The sequence below is a fragment of the Clarias gariepinus genome, chromosome 12, assembly GCF_024256425.1.
Source record: "Clarias gariepinus isolate MV-2021 ecotype Netherlands chromosome 12, CGAR_prim_01v2, whole genome shotgun sequence".
Lineage (NCBI taxonomy): Eukaryota > Metazoa > Chordata > Actinopteri > Siluriformes > Clariidae > Clarias > Clarias gariepinus.
The window spans coordinates 6,195,001-6,213,914 of NC_071111.1; the positions used below are offsets into that span (position 1 = coordinate 6,195,001).

The 18,914-nt window shown below is 39.4% G+C and overlaps 1 protein-coding gene across 4 annotated transcripts in view; it reads right to left on the minus strand.

Annotated features, from left to right (window-relative positions):
* The window catches only part of sox5 (SRY-box transcription factor 5), a 253,505-nt gene that overhangs the window by 54,536 nt on the left and 180,055 nt on the right, over positions 1-18,914 (minus strand). The window lies entirely within an intron of this gene.

The following is an 18,914-nucleotide window of genomic DNA, read 5'->3' on the forward strand; positions in this document are numbered from 1 at the left end:
TCCGAGTCCGGCGGTGGAACCAGTGCTACAGTTAGAAGTCCATAAAGATGAGAGTGAAGTGATTGTTCATTCTTAATAAAGAAAAAGAGACAAGAGAGAGAGAGAGGGAGAGAGGGAGAGAAAAGTGCTCTGAGGGGGGAAAAAGCAAGGGAGGAGAAAGGAGAAAAGGAGGGGAGAAAAACAGAAAAGGAGGGGAGGATGAAGCAGACTCTCGGAGGACAACAAAAGAGGCAGTGTGCGGACGCCAGCTCCATGCGAGCAGGGAGAGCTCAGAGGAAAGACCCCGACTCGGCCCGAAACACAACAAGCTCCACATTCACCGCTCAATGAGGCAATTATCCACCAGCCGCACCGCTTTATCCAGTTTATCTGCAGCTGGAGACGTGTGTGTGTGTGTGTGAGAGACTATATAGAGAATATACACTTACATATTTAGTTATTTATACACATACAGTATACACACACATACACGTACACACACATACACACACACGTACACACCAGAGACAGCAGGAACTCATCTAAACCCACTAATTAACTGCTGGCTTTCTGGCTGAAACACTTCTCGAGATCAATAAGTAACCGAGTTCGAGACGTCCAAAACAAACGTTTCCCCCTCGCCGGATGAAAAGATGATCATAATCGCGCTTGATCATCAATTAATGCCTGACTGCTGTCGCTAACGCAGACTTTGTTCAGAATTCCTTCTAAAGGCCGTTCAACCACCCGTGCCAAAGCTCTTCGCTCCTTGCCAGCCGTCAGAGCGAGGGACGAGGAAAGGGAGACAAATCCAGAAAGGGAGAGAGAGAGAGAGAGAGAGAGAGTGGGGGAAGAAAAAAAAAAAGAAAAAACACAGGCTCTCGTCAAAAGCTGCCATTCACGTCTACACAAGGTTAAAAGCTAAAAGTCTCTATTATGTGTGTCGATTGGGGAAAAAAGGCAATGCTTGGCAACAGTTAGCGCAAAACACACATAGAAGCCCAAAACGGCATTTTCCATTTTCCTGAGTGTGTGTGTGTGTGTGTGTGTGTGTGAGAGAGTGAGAGAGAGAGATGGATGGATGGATGGATGGATAGATGGGGGGTAAGTTAAATGCTCTTTAGATCTTACCTTTGTCACCAGGGCAACAAGGACAATTTTCTAAAACAAACTAAAAAAAATAATAATAATATGGGAAAAAAAGTGCTGGAACAAAAAAAAAGTGCTTTTATGTGCGTCATGGGTTTTTTGACATTTATTACATTAAAAGTTCCCTCATGAGGAAATTTAAAGAGGGGAGAAAAGAAATATTTTCCTTTGAAAACTTTAGAAGAAGTTATGCATCAGGTACTGTTTCTGCAAACGATCAAAAATGTAAATCAACAAATTGTGAGATTACATTACACGTAAACGCAGACGTAGCACAGATGTCCAGCTCTAACGAGATGATCATGAGGCTAAATGCATACGAACGTGGATTTATTTTAATAATAATAATATTATTATAATTATTATCATTATTATTATTATTATTATTATTATTATTATTATTATGGGAATGTTGCAGTGTTGGTGAGTTTGTTCTGGAGAACACTACAGAACCCATGAAGAAAAAGTTACTTTTTACCGTCTATTAAAAAAAATTATAATAATAATCCTATACAGCTAAGATTTAACGCTCTCCGGGATCGTCTCTCTCTCTCTCTTTTTTTTTTGGCGCTCTTATTTGATTATTTTTTCCCCCCTGTTTCGCACAAACGACGCACAATTTTAATCCGTCTCAATTCCCCGCCGAGAAACGGGTGAGATAATAAATAAGGAAAGTCACTTTATCTCGTGCTGAATTTGTTGCCCTTCACATTTTTCTGCATTCTTTTTCTCTGACAGATGGTGTTGTGGGTGCTTATGTCCAATTTGATTTGAACCAAAACGCGAGCCAAATTTATTCTGGCACTTTCCGCACGCTGCCAAATTTACCACTGCCAGATTGAAATAACTGTGCGCGGGGCATGACATTGTGAAGAAGAACGTGAACAAAATCGTCACGACGTGTGAGGGAGAAGAAGAAGAAAAAAAATAAAAGAGTACGGAGGGAGGAGAACGGAGGAGGGGGAAGAAGAGGGAGGGGTGAAGAAGAAAAATTCTCAGAGGACGCGGCCAAGACGAGAGCGTCGAGAGCCGGCTGGCGAGGAAGAAAAAAGTATGAACGTCGTTTTATATATACAGTATATATACAGATATATATATACGGATGATCTTTTCTCTCAACTCCTTCTCTCTCCTGCTATCAGTCTTTATCAGAACCTTTCTCGAGTTCATTAACCGGGTCACGATAAGCGACAGAACCCACTTTATATAACACAGTTTAACATACTGATTAGACTGTAATAACATTGCAATAAATCAGTGCAGTCAGGCTCTAACCTGTCTCTTATCATCACTCAGGGTCACGCGGCTCAAGGAAACTAATCAACAGCAAAACAACACGATGAAGCTGAATGAGTTTCTGTAACACCACAGAAATGTGTCAAACAATTATGGGAAACTATTCGGAATCACTTTTTATCTATTTTTATATATTTATATCTATTTATAGTTACATTAAATAAACTGCATTTAAGCAGCAAAAAAAACAAACGAAACAAAACAAACTGACACTGACACTGGAGACTCCTTCCATAAGTTTCTGGCCAATCAGAATTCAGAATTCATCACCACCTCCTTCTGAGTTAAACACACACTCCACTTATATTTGACCCCGAAGAACAACGTTCAATCAAGCTCGAATCGCTTAGTAGATGAATATGATATTCGCCATTATTTGTATATAGTGACATAAAAAGGCAATGTTTCATGTAAACGGTCAAAATCTAGAGAACATAAATATAGTCTAAAAAATAAAATATAAGTTTTATATTATCATAATAGGATTGATATAAGACTTAATAACTTACTCACCATAAAACCAGGGATTCAATTATATAGACATACAGCAATACCTCGGTATACGAATGCCCCGCCTTAAGAATTTTTCCGAACCGAGTAATGTCTATTTATTTAATTTTTACTTAATTTACATGTCTTTTCTTAATGTTTTGATTGTTTTCATATGCAAAAATATAATGATAGTGTTGGAAATTGGGTAATATTGGTAATATTTTTGGGTGGCCGGAACAGATTATCTGCATTTACATTATGTTCTATGGGAAAATGCGTTTCGCCCAAAAAACTCACCTTCCGAATGGATTAAATTTATATGCCGAGGTACCGCTTGAAGATAAATTTAACAGATTATATTTAATGTGAATAATCCTCTCAAAATAAATGCATTGAAATATAATAATAATAATAATAATAATAATAATAATAATAATTATTATTATTATTATTATTATTATTATTATAAAAACCCTGAAGTCTTTTTAATAAGCAAATCTTTTTCTAAAAGGTGTACATAGTCGTGTGATTGAAGCTCTTTATAACATTTGAGTCAGAAACATGGCTGAGACCGAGGTAAATAAAAAATAAATAAGTAAAGAGACGCAGGCAAACAGTAAAAGATTCTGCGATTAAATAAGAGTCGAGTTCACACAGGGGCACAATGTGGAAGATGGACATCATGTGATTGTCACTTACATTTTCACACACATACATTTTATATTCACATAAGTTAATATTCAGCACTACCTGCGAATTCGTGCTATGGTGGAAGTTATGCACAAAATGTCATTCAATTTATCTATGTCATGTTTATTTACACTGCTTTTACAATATGTCTCTTATTTCATCTATATGAGAACATCTTGGAGGTGAAAAAAAAATGCATCGATAAAATAATCCGAATACAACTTTACACATCGAAATCACAAAGTGTGCTCGGCTGGTGCACATCTCTGGTGTTCCTAGCATGAGTGTGAGGAAGGCCGAAGCGTGTGTGTGTGTGTGTGTGTGTGCGTCCTGCACACAATCTGTGACACAAATGACACTTCAATCTGTCTGGTGGCGTTGAACGCATCACGAAACATCTCAGAGGTCTGAGGAGAGCTGTCATAGCCTGGGGGTTGCACTGATTACACAACAAAAGGATGCTCTTTGTGTGTGTGTGTGTGTGTGTGTGTGTGTGTGTATATGTGTGTGTGTTCTGTATGGAACTTAAAGTGGTTCTTTAGGATGGAGAGAAACTTGAGCATCATAGATATATACATGTGACACACACACACACACACACACACACACACACACGAATAAATAAAACAAAAATCAAAACCCTCCTCCCAGCAACAGCCCTGACCCCTTTATCCATCTTCCACTTCCTGTCACAACCGCACAGCCGAACACTGTCATTAGCTGCCTAAAAGTAATGGCACCCGGTCTCGGTCTCCTGGTGACAGCGCTACATTGTTTTTCACGTCGCAATTTGTTTAGCGACATTCTTTTTTACAAAGGCCTTTTTTCTGTGGCTCATTTGTCTCTTTTTTATATATTTATAAACCTTTAGATCAAGCTATTTTCTCTGCGTGAGGTTTCTGAAACTTCCATTTTCCTTTTTTTTTGTGCCTTTGTGCTTAAGAATGCCGTGTATTGTCTGGCCTATATTGCTCGCAGATATTGGTGCCCATGTGAGAGCCATTAACGGGGTTAAAATAGCACAGACGATGGCCTCACTGAGAGCCTCCGACAACCCGAACCGAAACGACCCAATCTATACTGCCCAGAAATTGAATAGCCTGAAGCACCCTATCTGTGCTTGACTTCTTGTTAACTCTTCTAAATAATATTTATAAACGCTACGAGCGGAGGAATACAAGTGTGTCATGAGCTTCTCGGTACGCAATACCAAAATGTTAATATTAAGTGAATGATAGAACATTGTATTATTGTATTTATCTCTGTACATGTTTCCTACTTTAAATATAAGCCATGTAAAGCATACATGTGTGTGTGTTCAAATACTTATGCTTCTAGCTTCATACTTTGCAAAACTAGTGAGATAAGTTTAAATAAGCTATACTGGTTATTCTTGGATTGAGCAGAAAAGAGCAGGTTTATTTTGCTTTCGGAAAAGTTAAGTATAGCAAAGTAAAGTAAAGTTTATTAAGGTAAAATAAAGTATAACAAAGTAAAGTATAAAAAAGTAAAATGAAATAAGGCATAGTAAAATATAGTGAAGTATAGTAAAGAGAAGTAAACTACAGTGAAGTAAAATAAAAAATGCTGTAGGAAAATATAGTTATGTAAGTATACAAAAGAAAAGTCAACTATATGAAAGTAGAATGAAATAATGTAAAGTATAAATAACTCTGAAAAAAAAGCTATAGTATAAAAAAATTAACATATAAGGAAGAAAAGTATATTATAGCAAAGTAAATAAAGTATAGCATAGCAAAGTTAAGTACACTAAAGTAAAGATAAAGTAAAATAAGATATAGCAAAGGGAAGTAAAGTAAAGTAAATTAAAGTATAGCAGGTATAACCAAGTAAAATAAAGATAGCAGTGAAGTACAGTTAAGTGAAACGATGTAAGTTGTAAAGAGAAGTAATGTATAGAAAAGTATCATCAAGTGAAGTTTATATTTGTTTTAATTGCATCAGAATTAATAAAGCAATTTTGATAAATCATCACCAACAAAATATTATTTGTCTTAAATATGTTATTTTTACTTAGCTAGAATCCGTTGTAATTTTTACAGCTACAATCTTTAATTTTTTTATCAGTGACATTATCATATTGTGAAGGAACCTGTAAAAGTACTGTAAAAACAACACAACAAAAACAATACTCCTATGAGTGGTAGATAAAAAAAAAAAACCTCCTTGCATTTCTTTCATTGTTTAAAGATTGCTAACTAAATAAATCATAAAAAAATATGGAAAATAATTGTTTGTTATTTCTAGCATTGCATCTTTTGACAACAGGCAGGTTAGTTACACTTTTCAGGATAGAAATGCTAAAAAGATAAAATCTAGCACTCCAATGAACCTTAAACAGTTTTACATAAAACCCCATCAGCTAATTTACATTTCACTCAGGACAAATAAACAGGAGTAGGAAGGAGCTCATGTTCCTTTTAGAAGTGTATTTTTGCTAACATATTTTGTAGTTCACTAGAAGCTCACTCAAGCCAGGGTGAAAACATGCTGTTACAAGTTAAAGTTTCGATCGCTTGATAAGATCAGTCATGGGAACGATTCAGCAGCTATTAACCTTATTACACTGCCACTGGTTGCAACGTCTCCCCTCCCAGCCTCTAGACAATTTCTGCATGTTATTCCCCACCTCTAAAATAGTGCACTATTTAGAACTTTAGTCACTTTGTACTGTCCAGTTTCTCATCGAATAATCCTATTACATGTATTTCATAATATTATTACCCACAACGCACTAAACATCAGAAGGAATGCAGTCCCTTCTTGCTGCTCCCTATACGGCGCTCTATACAGAAAGAGACTATATAGCGACCGGTGAGTGAGGTCACGTCTGCCTTGTAGGAGAAGTGCGCTAACACGATAAGCCATTCCAGGAAACATCTTAACTCACTTAAACATCATTAGCGCGCTATACAGTGCACCCTTAACCGTGTTATTCACCCTCAAGATCACTAAACATCAGTTCCACAGCTCGAAATGTTTACTTCACTTTCCCACAATTTAGAAACTTTAAAAACCAAAGTTTTAAATACAATTCCAATATGACGACAGGTCAGCTTTAATTCCAACGCATTTAAAGTCAAAGTATATCTTTTTAAGCCTATTATGACTATTGCAACTAAAAGTAAACTTAAAAAAATTTGCTTAGCGCCTTCTATAGTACACTCCTTTTTTACGTATACTCACACAAGCTAATGACGTAAATACATCTAAAGCTAAATTGTGCATATATTCAATAGTATACTGTATTTACGTTAAACTAAATTTTTATTTCCTCAGAGGAATAAAAAATAAATTAGTATATTACTCTTTTAATATTTTAAAACTTTTTCACAAATATATTTCATAACATATCGAGTGTAAATTGTAAGTATATTACACTGTACTTGGTGCAATTCTTTCAAAATGCAAGGAGAGCGTTTTGTCAAAACCGCTGTTCCCTTTAATGTTAATGTTAATAAACCCTACCTGAAATATGGGAAAAAATCAAGGCACTTAAACTTTCCAGTGTATTAAAGGTAAACTGTAAATTACGCATACAGTATATTTATCTACAATTAAAAATTTGTAGTAAACTATAATAGTACATATTGTATACTTAGGAATAAGTTAAACATAAGTTACATGTGAACTAGTGTACGTCTCTACAAGCATACATTGGTAAACTTAAAAGTAGTTAGGTACACTCACTATTTCTTTTCTATACATAGAAATACTACATACAATAAATAATAAAGGAATACCATATAATAGAAAAAATGTGCAAGCTTCTGTACAAGGATGCTAAAGTTACCTAGTATACTTCTTTTCAACTATAATTTATAAATGTATACTTAGTCTCAGGGACAGTATGTTGTACTCTTATTTAAATTTTATTGGTGAATTTCTATTTATACATACTAGAACATTACATGAAGTATACTTTAATTTTAGTGTACCTGTTCCTAAGTACTTCTCTTCACGTAAACATACACCTAATAGAATAGCAAAGGTAAATTTAAAGTATATATTAGTCTCAGAGACCTTGGTTTAGAGAATGCCTGAGTGTCCTTGTAGCAATCTTTTTTTTTTATTATACTTAGGAATGCTAACATGCACCAAGGTAATGTCTCTTTAACAATACTTGTATTAAAATTCTGACAAACAAGATTTTGAAATAATGGAGCCCCCTTACTCGTATGTATTATTATATTTAGGGTATATTTTAATCATTATTGACCCTAGAAAACTTGGGGTAAACATGTTTAGCTTATCAAAAGTGAGCTATAGGGACTTATTACTATCCTTGTAGCAAAGTTGTAGTAAAGAATTATAATTATGTGTAAGTATATTCAGAAATGATAGTATATCCAAAATAAATGGGCCAGTTAGTTATGTTGTGTATCAAAATTAAGAATTGTACTGTACATTCCTCCAAGTATACTGACACATGCTAGAGTATCAACAGTAAATACCTGAGATAAGTATATTGAAAGAAACTATGTTAGACTTATTTGAACTTCCAGACCATCAGCTAGACGATCAGGTTCGGCTTCACGTCGAATGCACGTCAGAACCTCCAGAACTTTCACTCGAACCTTCTTCCAGCTGGCTTTGTTCAGTTAAACAATGTGAGGAAAAAGCTGAATCGAACGTGATGAGCATCAGACTGCCTAGAGGTTATGTGAAGCTGGCTAGGAGGAGACGAGAGCAATCCAAAGCTTTGCTCCGTTTAACACGAAGCACCTTGCAGGCTAAAAGTGCAGGAGGGGAAGCGGAAGACGCAGAGAGGAAGCAGAGACAGAGTTCGTGTGTGTGTGTGTGTGTGAGTGATAGAGAGAGGGATGAGGCCATGTCTCACTTTCACACCCTGCTAATTGAGAGCTGATGCCAGGGAAAGGAAAGAAAGACAGGAGTCAGGTGTAGGTGTGTGTTTGTGTGTGTGTGTTTGTGTGTGTGTGTGTGTGCGAAGATATGGAAGAGCTCTGCCGTGTGACAACCAGGTGACATCTTGAGCGATAAAACTTTGTATTAAGAAGATTGATAACAACATTATGACATATGGAAGGCAACTGAAGTGTGTAGTGGTGGAGAGAGAGAAAAAAATGTGTGTGTGTGTGTGTGTGTGTGTGCAAGAGAATAGATAGATTTATGCATACAATGAGGACAGACGGAGTGTGTATATATATCGGTGTGTGTGTGTGTGGTGTGTGGGTGTGCGCTCCAGTAGTCTGGCAGAGAGTGTCAGATCCAGCTCAAAATGACTAGCAGCTGGAGGTGACAGTTGTTTTAACAGCTGAGCTGACAGGATTAATTCAAATGCGCCGAAATCAAAAAGTGGAGAACACCTGTTCTCACACAGGCAAGGGGAGGGAGAACCAGAGGTGAGCCGAGACACGGGGACGGGGAGAGAAAAAAAAACAAAAAAAAACAAGAGACCGGATCGAGGGCTCGGGAGCCGCCTCGCTCGTCTCACAACATCTGGCTGAAATAAAGCAGCTTTTCGGTGCAGGGTGGGCGGGTCACGACCCCCGGGGGGCTCCCCGGAGGAGACGGATGGCTTTATTTCAAAGCCGTGTATTCAAAGACATCAAGCTGGGAGACGTGAAGAGTTCCTCTGAAGATGAGCAGAGGAACACGAACAAGACAAGCAGGTCGAAATCCGGAGCGGGATCCGATGTCGGATCGGAGACGCCTTACCGTTCACGCTGCTGGTCTGTCAATCAAATCAGCATCTCTGAGCTGGCTCAGGCTCAGACTAATCCACCTCGACATATGCAAATACACCGAAATCTGCTTACCGGCTTCCTTTACATTATCCTCCATTAACTCCGCTAACAGATGAAATGCTACACAGATAAAAAGCAGATTTTCTGACTGCGCCACAGCGACCCGGAGCCTCGTCACCCCGCATGTGATCGTCAACAAAGTAAAAGCAGGTGCATCAGCAGCGGAAAAAAAAAAACTGAAATGAAACTGAAACACGTTTTAGAGCTATCATGAATATTTATGGTGTACCGTATTCCGCTATTTAACAACAGAACAACTTACACAAATGCCTAGACACACAAAAGTGCACAGAAATAACAAATTTGCATGTTAATAGATTCGTAAATCGCACCGAAGATGTAGTTTCACAACGACGGCAGAGCAAACGATGGAGATCGGCAAATACGTTGCGTATGGACTAATCCCTCACAATAACGCTCAGGGAATTACATTAGTAAGATGAAAGCTCAGTCCGGCCATAAAAGAAGAATAAATCTCTCCGTAAAGGAAAATAATCAACAACGCAATGGCGTGATGAATCCGAGTCGCTCGTACCCACGCCCATTGTGTTCTATACTTTTTATCTGTTTATTCTCACATAGACAGTAAACAGTCGCCCCATCATCAGCGGCTCTTCTTTCTTTCTTTTGAAGTAAATGAAATAAAAATCCAGAAAGTGTAAACTTCTCTGTCGTATAGACTTCCCTGTAACTTTCTCCACTGACTGTTACATAGTCATACTCCCTACACCCTAATAACTACACCTTACTTCCCCACTTACTTCCCCATCACCCTAATCCCTATACTTTCCTTTCTTTACCCTACTCCATATACCCTAAACCTTACTCCCTACACCTACATCCTACTGCCAATCACCTACTCCCTACATCTAATCTCTACTTTTTAAACCTTACACCTTACTCCATGAACCTTACTTTCTTCACTCTACACTTAAACCCATACTATCAACACCCTAAACCCTATTTCCTATTCACTACTATGTTTACACTAAACCCTAAATCCTACTGCCTACACCTTATGCCCTACACCCTGCTCCTTATTCAATTCAATTCAATTCAATTTTATTTATATAGCGCTTTTAACAATGGTCATTGTCTCAAAGCAGCTTCACAAAGATGAAAGAAATTCACAAAAAAAAAATAAATAAAATAAAATAATAATAATAATAATAATAATAATAATAATAATAATAATAATAATAATAATAAATTGTGTATGTGTGAGAAAAGTGTCTCTAGATAATAACGAGATGAATGAATGAAATTTCTCTGATGAGCAAGCCAACGGTGACGGCGACAGTGGCAAGGAAAAACTCCCTGAGATGGCAGTAGGAAGAAACCTTGAGAGGAACCAGACTCAACAGGGAACCCATCCTCATTTGGGTGATAACAGATAGAGATAATATAACACCATGTGTGTTATGCAGCTGAGAGTACAATATAAACAGAAATTATTTAAATTAACATGAGGTCCAGTTCAGCATAGGGATGAGTCAGTAGGTGCAGAGGGCAGATGGGGTCTGGATCACTGGGAGCACAGGAGCAGGATGTGTAGCTCCAATCATAATTATTCCCTACATCTTACTTCCTACACCCTACTCCCTATACTCTAAACGCTGCACCTTACTTTACACATAAAACCCTACTCCATACATCCTACCTGCAACACACTTACCTGTCAAAGTTACAGCTTATATATCAAAATAATAAAATGCATAACCAACCTCGACAATTAATATCCCTAAGACTGAGCTGTTACTGTAGAAACAATAATTTTAATGTTAGAATAAGTGTGTTAATAAAAATAAAAATAATAAGTAATAAATTACTTAAAAGTAAGTGTTTTGGAGCTGCACTACTGTCGGAGCTGCTGTTTTAGAAAATTAATCAACACCTTTGGATTCCGACCAATCGGATTTGAGACTACAATGTATTCTTCAGTAATTATTACGGCTGTGAATGTTATGAGTGTGAGAAACATAAGTCTGGGGGTTTATCCAAATCCTGTCCAATAAACGGAGTCAGCGCATTGAGACATCACATCTCATGAGCATTGTCAATGATGTCTCTGTGAAAGTGTCCAAAGTCCTTCTGAGTCCCGATCCACAAAGAGCCAGTCTGGCCACAATGAAGCTCGCAGCCTGATTCATCAACCTCCGGCTTTTGTTCTGTTCTTAATAACTCACCAGGAGGTCAATAACACAACTTTTTAGCACACACACACACAACTCACACTTGTACTTTGAGGAAAAAAAAGACGAGGGCACTGTTATTCCACAGCCTTTTGATACGCATGAGTGTGAGTGTGTGAGTGTGTATGTGTGTGTGAGTGTACATGTATGGGTGCGTGTGTGAGTGAGAGTGTGTGGCACAAAGCGCCAGGCTCTGTCTTTCCCATCCGATGAGCCCCCTATTCAGTGCTTAACATCGTTCCTGCAGCGGAGAGCCTGGAGAAGAAAAAAACCCAGACTCGTCCCTATTGATTGTCTTACACAAGGGTGCGGAAGAATACGGACTGAAAAGGCAAAGCAAAACAATTCAATAAAAAGTGACTTGAATGCGCCTTTCATAGGTGCGCACAATAGACTGGGCCCACAATGGCCCCTGGGGTCTCCTCATATCTTCTGCTGTCCCTCAATCAGACCTTAAAAGAACCCCGTCCTCGTCCTCATCTCAGGAAGAGATCAAACTAAATATTTATTTGTGTGGACTGCCTGGTACATGCGGATTCAACCCCCTACTCCATACACGCTCGTCCCTACACCTTCTTCCCAACCCCCTACTCCATACACCCTTCTCCCTACACCTTCTTCCCAACCCCCTACTCCATACACCCTTCTCCCTACACCTTCTTCCCAACCCCCTACTCCATACACCCTTCTCCCTACACCTTCTTCCCAACCCCCTACTCCATACACCCTTCTCCCTACACCTTCTTCCCAACCCCCTACTCCATACACCCTTCTCCCTACACCTTACTTCCAACCCCCTACTCCATACACCCTTCTCCCTACACCTTCTTCCCAACCCCCTACTCCATACACCCTTCTCCCTACACCTTCTTCCCAACCCCTTACTTCATACACCCTTCTCCCTACACCTTCTTCCCAACCCCCTACTCCATACACCCTTCTCCCTACACCTTCTTCCCAACCCCCTACACCATACACCCTTCTCCCTACACCTTTCTTCCAACCCCCTACTCCTCACACCCTTCTCCCTACATCTTACTTCCAACCCCCTACTCCATACACCCTTCTCCCTACACCTTCTTCCCAACCCCCTACTCCATACACCCTTCTCTCTACACCTTACTTCCAACCCCCTACTCCATACACCTTCTTCCCAACCCCCTAATCCATACACCCTTCTCCCTACACCTTCTTCCCAACTCCCTACTCCATACACCCTTCTCCCTACACCTTCTTCTCAACCCCCTACCCCATACACCCTTCTCCCTACACCTTCTTCCCAACCCCCTACCCCATACACCCTTCTCCCTACACCTTACAGTACTTCCAACCCCTACTCCATACACCCTTCTCCCTACACCTTAAAACCAGCTCCCTACTTGCTATACCATACTCACTACATCTTACATCCTACACTTTACTTACTTTACCCCTCTTTCTATACCCTACTCTAAACACCCTACTCACTTCACCCTACTTCCAACAAATTTCTCCCTTAACCCTACTCCCTACACCTTATTCACTATACCCTACTTTCCACACCTTACAACCTAGTTCCCATACCTTACAAGCTTACACCCTACTTTTACACCCTACTCTTTACACCCTTCTCTCTTCATTCTACTCAGTGCACCCTGCTCCCTATACACCCTGCTCCCTACATCTTACATCCCACATCCTACATGAATCATGTAAAAAACAAAGTATATCCAAACTACATGTGAAAAGCGCGTGTACATGTCGCAGCATGTGATGCTCATGTGACTGTCTCTCAGCCTTCCATTCGATTTTTTTCCCCTTGTTTGCTTTCTATTTACTCAGCTTCTCTGTCATTTTCTCATGGAGAGAGGGAGTGAAAGAGAGAGAGAGAGAGGGAAAGAAGGGGGAATAATGACAAACAATGCCTGTGAACAAGCCGGCACTTAATGTTAATTTATACAACAAACTAATTACTACCAAATGGTGGAAATTACATATGGAAGTTTTTCCCTCTCCCACGCTCAGTTTGTCAACCCGCTATTGCCTCTAGCCCTCAGTGCCCCTGCTCTCTCCGTATGTGTGTGTGTGTGTGTTTGTATGTGTGTGTGTGTGTGTGTTTGCTAATGAGAAGCAACTTTTACTTCTGTATTGTTGCACCTAATCACAGCCGAACAATTATATATTTATGTCACATTATTTGTCAGCGTGTTGTTTTATGGGTAGACTAATTGCCTGCGTGTGTGTGAGAGAGAACTTGGAGGTTTACTTCATCGACCGTAACTGGATAAGCCATCCCTGAACACACACATGAACACACACACACACACACACACACACACACACACACTGAACCCCCATTGACCACCACGCACATTAGACTTCAGTAGGATGCATCTCTGGGTACATATACACACACCCACATACACAGACACACACACACACACACACACACATGAGCAGTGTGTTGCTGAATTATCAATTAAGACAACAAATTATAAGTGCCATTTTTAAACACCCTCAAACAGAGCACTGGAAGTAACGCATAGGGAGTAGGGTGTAGGGAATAGGGTGTAGGGAATAGGGTGTAGGGTGTAAGTTACATGGTGTAGCAAGTAAAGTGCTAAACATAGGTGTATGATATTGAGATTAGGGTGTGGGAAGTAAAGTGCAGGGAGTAGGTTATACGGTCTAGGAATTAGGGTGTAGGGAGTACACTACAGGGAGTAAAGTGTAGAATGTAGGGTGTAGGCAACTAGGCCTAGTGTGTAGGGAGTAGTCACTAAGATGTGGGGGAATTGGGGTGGCTAGGCAAGTCGTGAGCTGATTGTCTTTCATATTAGACAGAGAAATATGCAATGTGCATTTACATGGACCTTAATATTGTACTAATAATCTGAATAACAGTTTAATCCTAATAAACCTACATCATCTGACCACCTCAGTCGGAGGTAACTACTAACCGTGTAAACACCTGATCCGATCATTCCTCTCTTCTTGGAATCAATCTGTTCTCCCTGTGCATGTTTGCCCCACGTGGGGGTAACATTAGGTGGACTTTACCCTAATGGGAACGGCTGTCTCTCACCAACCACTCCATGAGAAAGTGATTGGCTCACGTTTAACATGTATTTAATGGACTCTGTTATGAAAAATGTAGGTTTTGATATACGTGTGTGTGTGTGTGTGTGTGTGTGTGTGTGTGTGTGTGTGTATAAAACATTTTCGTCTATGGATGTTTTTGAACACACATATGCCTGGTATGACATCATCAAGGGCAAGAAGTAAATCTAAGGACAAATCTACAACCAAAGCGGAAAGCTCCAAGGATTCGCTATCATACTGTACCAGACCAGACTGGACCCGGACCAAACGGTACCGGACTGTCCTGTGGGAAAAGTGCTATTAGATCCTGTAATCCTTCACACACTGTATTTTATTTGCTCGCAAAAGGTCCTCTAAATAACTGTGTCCAGTGAGTACACAACATATTTTCTATTTTCTGTGGCCAAGCTTCAGTCCCATAGCTGTGTGTGTTTTTATGTGTGTGTGTGTGTGTGTGTGTGTGTTGTGTGCTGTGTTGTGTTGTTTGTACAGCGAGTGTATTTGTGTGAGACAGAGAGGATGGCTCAGAGCTCAGGGAACCAGAGCCGGCCCTGGCCATGAATCACACTCAACACAGTTCCAGGAGAGCCACAGAGGCATGTACACACACACACACACACACACACACACACACACACACACACACACACACACACACACACACACACACGCAAACTGCATATACTCCAGAGACCCTGAACATCTGTGTCCCACATAACGCATGCTGCCAAGTTCAGCGAGGACTATTGAGAGTCAGACACAGAGACAGTGTGTGTGTGTGTGTGTGTGTGTCCTCTTGGCTCTAGACCCTGCAGCTCTTCTCTTCTCACCTCGTACCCCGTGCACAGTTCTCCTGTTCTATTCCCATTACTATGGCTAATGACACACACACACACACACACACACACACACACACACACACACACACACACACACACACACACACACAAACACACACACATGAAACCTAGGAGACAAGGCGTGATAAGTGTAGGGGGAGTAAAAATAAAAACATGACACTTTCAGAAATGAAAAGAGAAAGAAATGGCCCCGAAACATCCGAGGGACGAATTTAAATTCTCACTCAGCGTCTGAGATGCAGAAGTGGCACACTCTGAGAAAGTGTGTGTGTGTGTGTCAGTGTGTGTGTGTCAGTTTGAGTATGTCAGCTGTAACAGGTGAATACTACGGATGAGCAGGAGATGAATAAAGACTGGATGAGAGTGCTGCATCATCAGAGACAGACCTGGACACTCAGGATAAACGCTTGGCTTTTCAGCATGAAAGAGAGACGAGGAGACACTAAAGTGTGTGTGTGTGTGTGTGTGTGTGTGAGAGAGAGAGGGAGATGTACTGTATGTTGATGTGTGCTACATTCCTGTTGGACACCTAGATAGACATCTACTACTGACTGCACACTCTCCAAAAGAATGCACACCCCCCTCATAGGCTTAACTCGGATATACTGAAATCAAGCCAGGACCTGCATTTTGATGTTTTCATTCATATCCCTGGTCATATGAGGCACAATTCATCTGTGTCATCCACGCAGAAGGTGAAACTTAAACAAATAATATAATTTTAAATAATAAATAATTTTCAAATATGAAAAAAATAAATCTGAAATGAAAACTTTTTCTAGCCCAAATAAGTACATTAAAAAATAATAAAACAATGTCGCCAAATCAGTAGTATCATTTCATACTGCGAAATGCATTTTCCCATAGGAAATAATGTACATGCAGATAATCTGTTCTAGTCGCCCAAAGTTTTTACCAATATTACCAATTTCCAACACTATAATTATATTTTTGCATATAAAAGCAATCAAAACATTTAGAAAAGACATGTAAATAAAATAAAATATGAACTAAACAGACATTAAAGCTCAGTTAACCCTAATTTAAGATTCCTCTTGGCACCGAAGCTTTAAAAAATGTAAATTGAAAGCGGCTCCCTTTTCTTCTTGCTACCGTCCTAACCTGCTAACATTCTTGTAAAAAAACAAAAAACAAAAAAAAACCTCATGTTAACTCACTTTGCTTGGTTTTCACTGATGCAAACAAGATTTACATGGTTCCTGTCCCTCCTGTACGCACAACTCAGCTGCCGTTTGGTTCTGTGAATTGTATGTCGTAAATACTTCACATGCGGAAGCAAATTTCTTGCAAAATTTTAATTCTTAAGGTGAAAATTGTCACGGTTCGTAGGCCAAGGTATCACAGTAGAATCTTGAACAACAAAAAACTTAACGTTGCAAGAGAATTGATCAGCTACTGTAACAGTAACTCTGCTACTGATAAGCTAGCACAAGCTACTATTGATCAGCTAACTGTAACTCTGCTACTGATAAGCTAGCACAAGCTACTATTGATCAGCTAACTGTAACTCTGCTACTGATAAGCTAGCACAAGCTACTATTGATCAGCTAACTGTAACTCTGCTACTGATTAGCTAGCACAAGCTAGCTAAGCATTATAGCAACCAAATAATGAAAAAACTAACACAAGATCACACAATCTGAGGTGAATAAATAGTCTAATCTAACAGAATGAACATACAGCAATTAGCTATTGTTTTCAGAGAAACTTGATTAGCTAACTTAGCTACTGTTTCACTAACCCGAACAAACAGAATTGTACAGCAGCTAGCTAATTGTTTGTCAGAATTTTCTAATAATCTAAGCTTTTTTCTTACACAATCCTTACATTTGCTTTAATGAAAAAAAAATGTATATAGTTTATTATCCACAGAAGCAATAAAACTACACAATCACACTATCTAGCTTGCTAATATGCATATCAATGCTGTAAAAGGACACATTAGCTAAAAGTCTAATTTGAAACAGCGAGCAGGATTCACTCTCCCTCATCTCCTGACCCATTTCTGTGCTCTTTGTGTCCCCTTACTAACATGCTGCCATGTTTTCCCTGTTGCTAATATGTGAACAGTGTGTGTCTGTATGTGTGTGTGAACAGTGTGTGAAAAAGCGGGGGAGGGAGGAGAGAGAGAGAGAGAGAGAGGACAGAGAGGTAATAATAAGACCCTTTCATAATGATTAAAGCCTTCATTAATTTTTCATCACAACCTGCCGTTTGTGGCTAATGGCCTTTGTGCGCTACACAAGCAAACAATAGCTAGCTGCGCAAGAAAGGGATTTTTATCAGGCTATGAGAGGCCCGGCTCAATGCTTCGCCTGCTGCCACCTCTCTCCTTTCTTCTTCTTCTCTCTTTTCTCTTCATCGCTCTCTCTTCTCCCTTTTCATTTCTTTACAGCCGCTGTTTCTCTCCGTCTGACGCTCTGGAGGTCTTTGTTTGTACAGAGTGCAGGGATAATGTGCTACTGTAGCCGCTTGCTAATGGACTCTTTTCTCTCTCTTCTCTCTCTCTCTCTCTCTCTCTCTCTCTCTCTCATACACACACATCTCTTGTCCATTTTTAGGTTCTCAATCTGACCTCTATAGGTGTACAACACATTAACATCGGTTTTACAGTTTTGCCCCAGATAATTTAACCTTAATGTTTGTACCTCACACAGGTTTAGCTCACAGTTACACCTCCAAACTTCTGACTTCTCTAGGTTGTACCTCACAATCGTAAATTTTTACCTCACACACAGCACCTCAAACAATTCTCAACACAGTTTTTACCTCACACAGTTTTACCTCAGCATATCACCAATCATGTGGACTTTACCTCACACCAATTTACCTTAAAGTCTTCCAAAGTTCCACAATTTTACCTCAGACACTTTCGCTTCATATGATTTTACCTCACATCAGTTTACCTTATATGATATCACCATGCACAATAACTTTACTTCAGTTTACCTCAAAGTTTTACTTCTCAAAATTCTACCTTATTCAACTTGTCCTGGCATTCGTGCCTCACAGAGTTTACCTCAAACTATTTGACCTTTCACATTTTACTTCAACAAAGGTTTACCTCGCACAACTTTCCTTCAGTTTTACTTTTCAAAATTGTACCGTACAACATTTTGCCTCACATGTCTATGTTAAACGGTTAATCTGAAACAGTTTTACCTCACCGGGTTCAACTTAAACAATCGTACCTCAGTTTATACCTCACCTTAGCTGCACTCAGAACTAACAATAGAGAAATACAGTAGTAACCCTCAGGAAATAAAAGTGAATTGTTGCTAAAATGTAAATCCAAATGTGTTTCCATTTAGCTATACTTACCTGTAAATGGAAATGACTTTATTTTAGAACCAAATCTACACAAC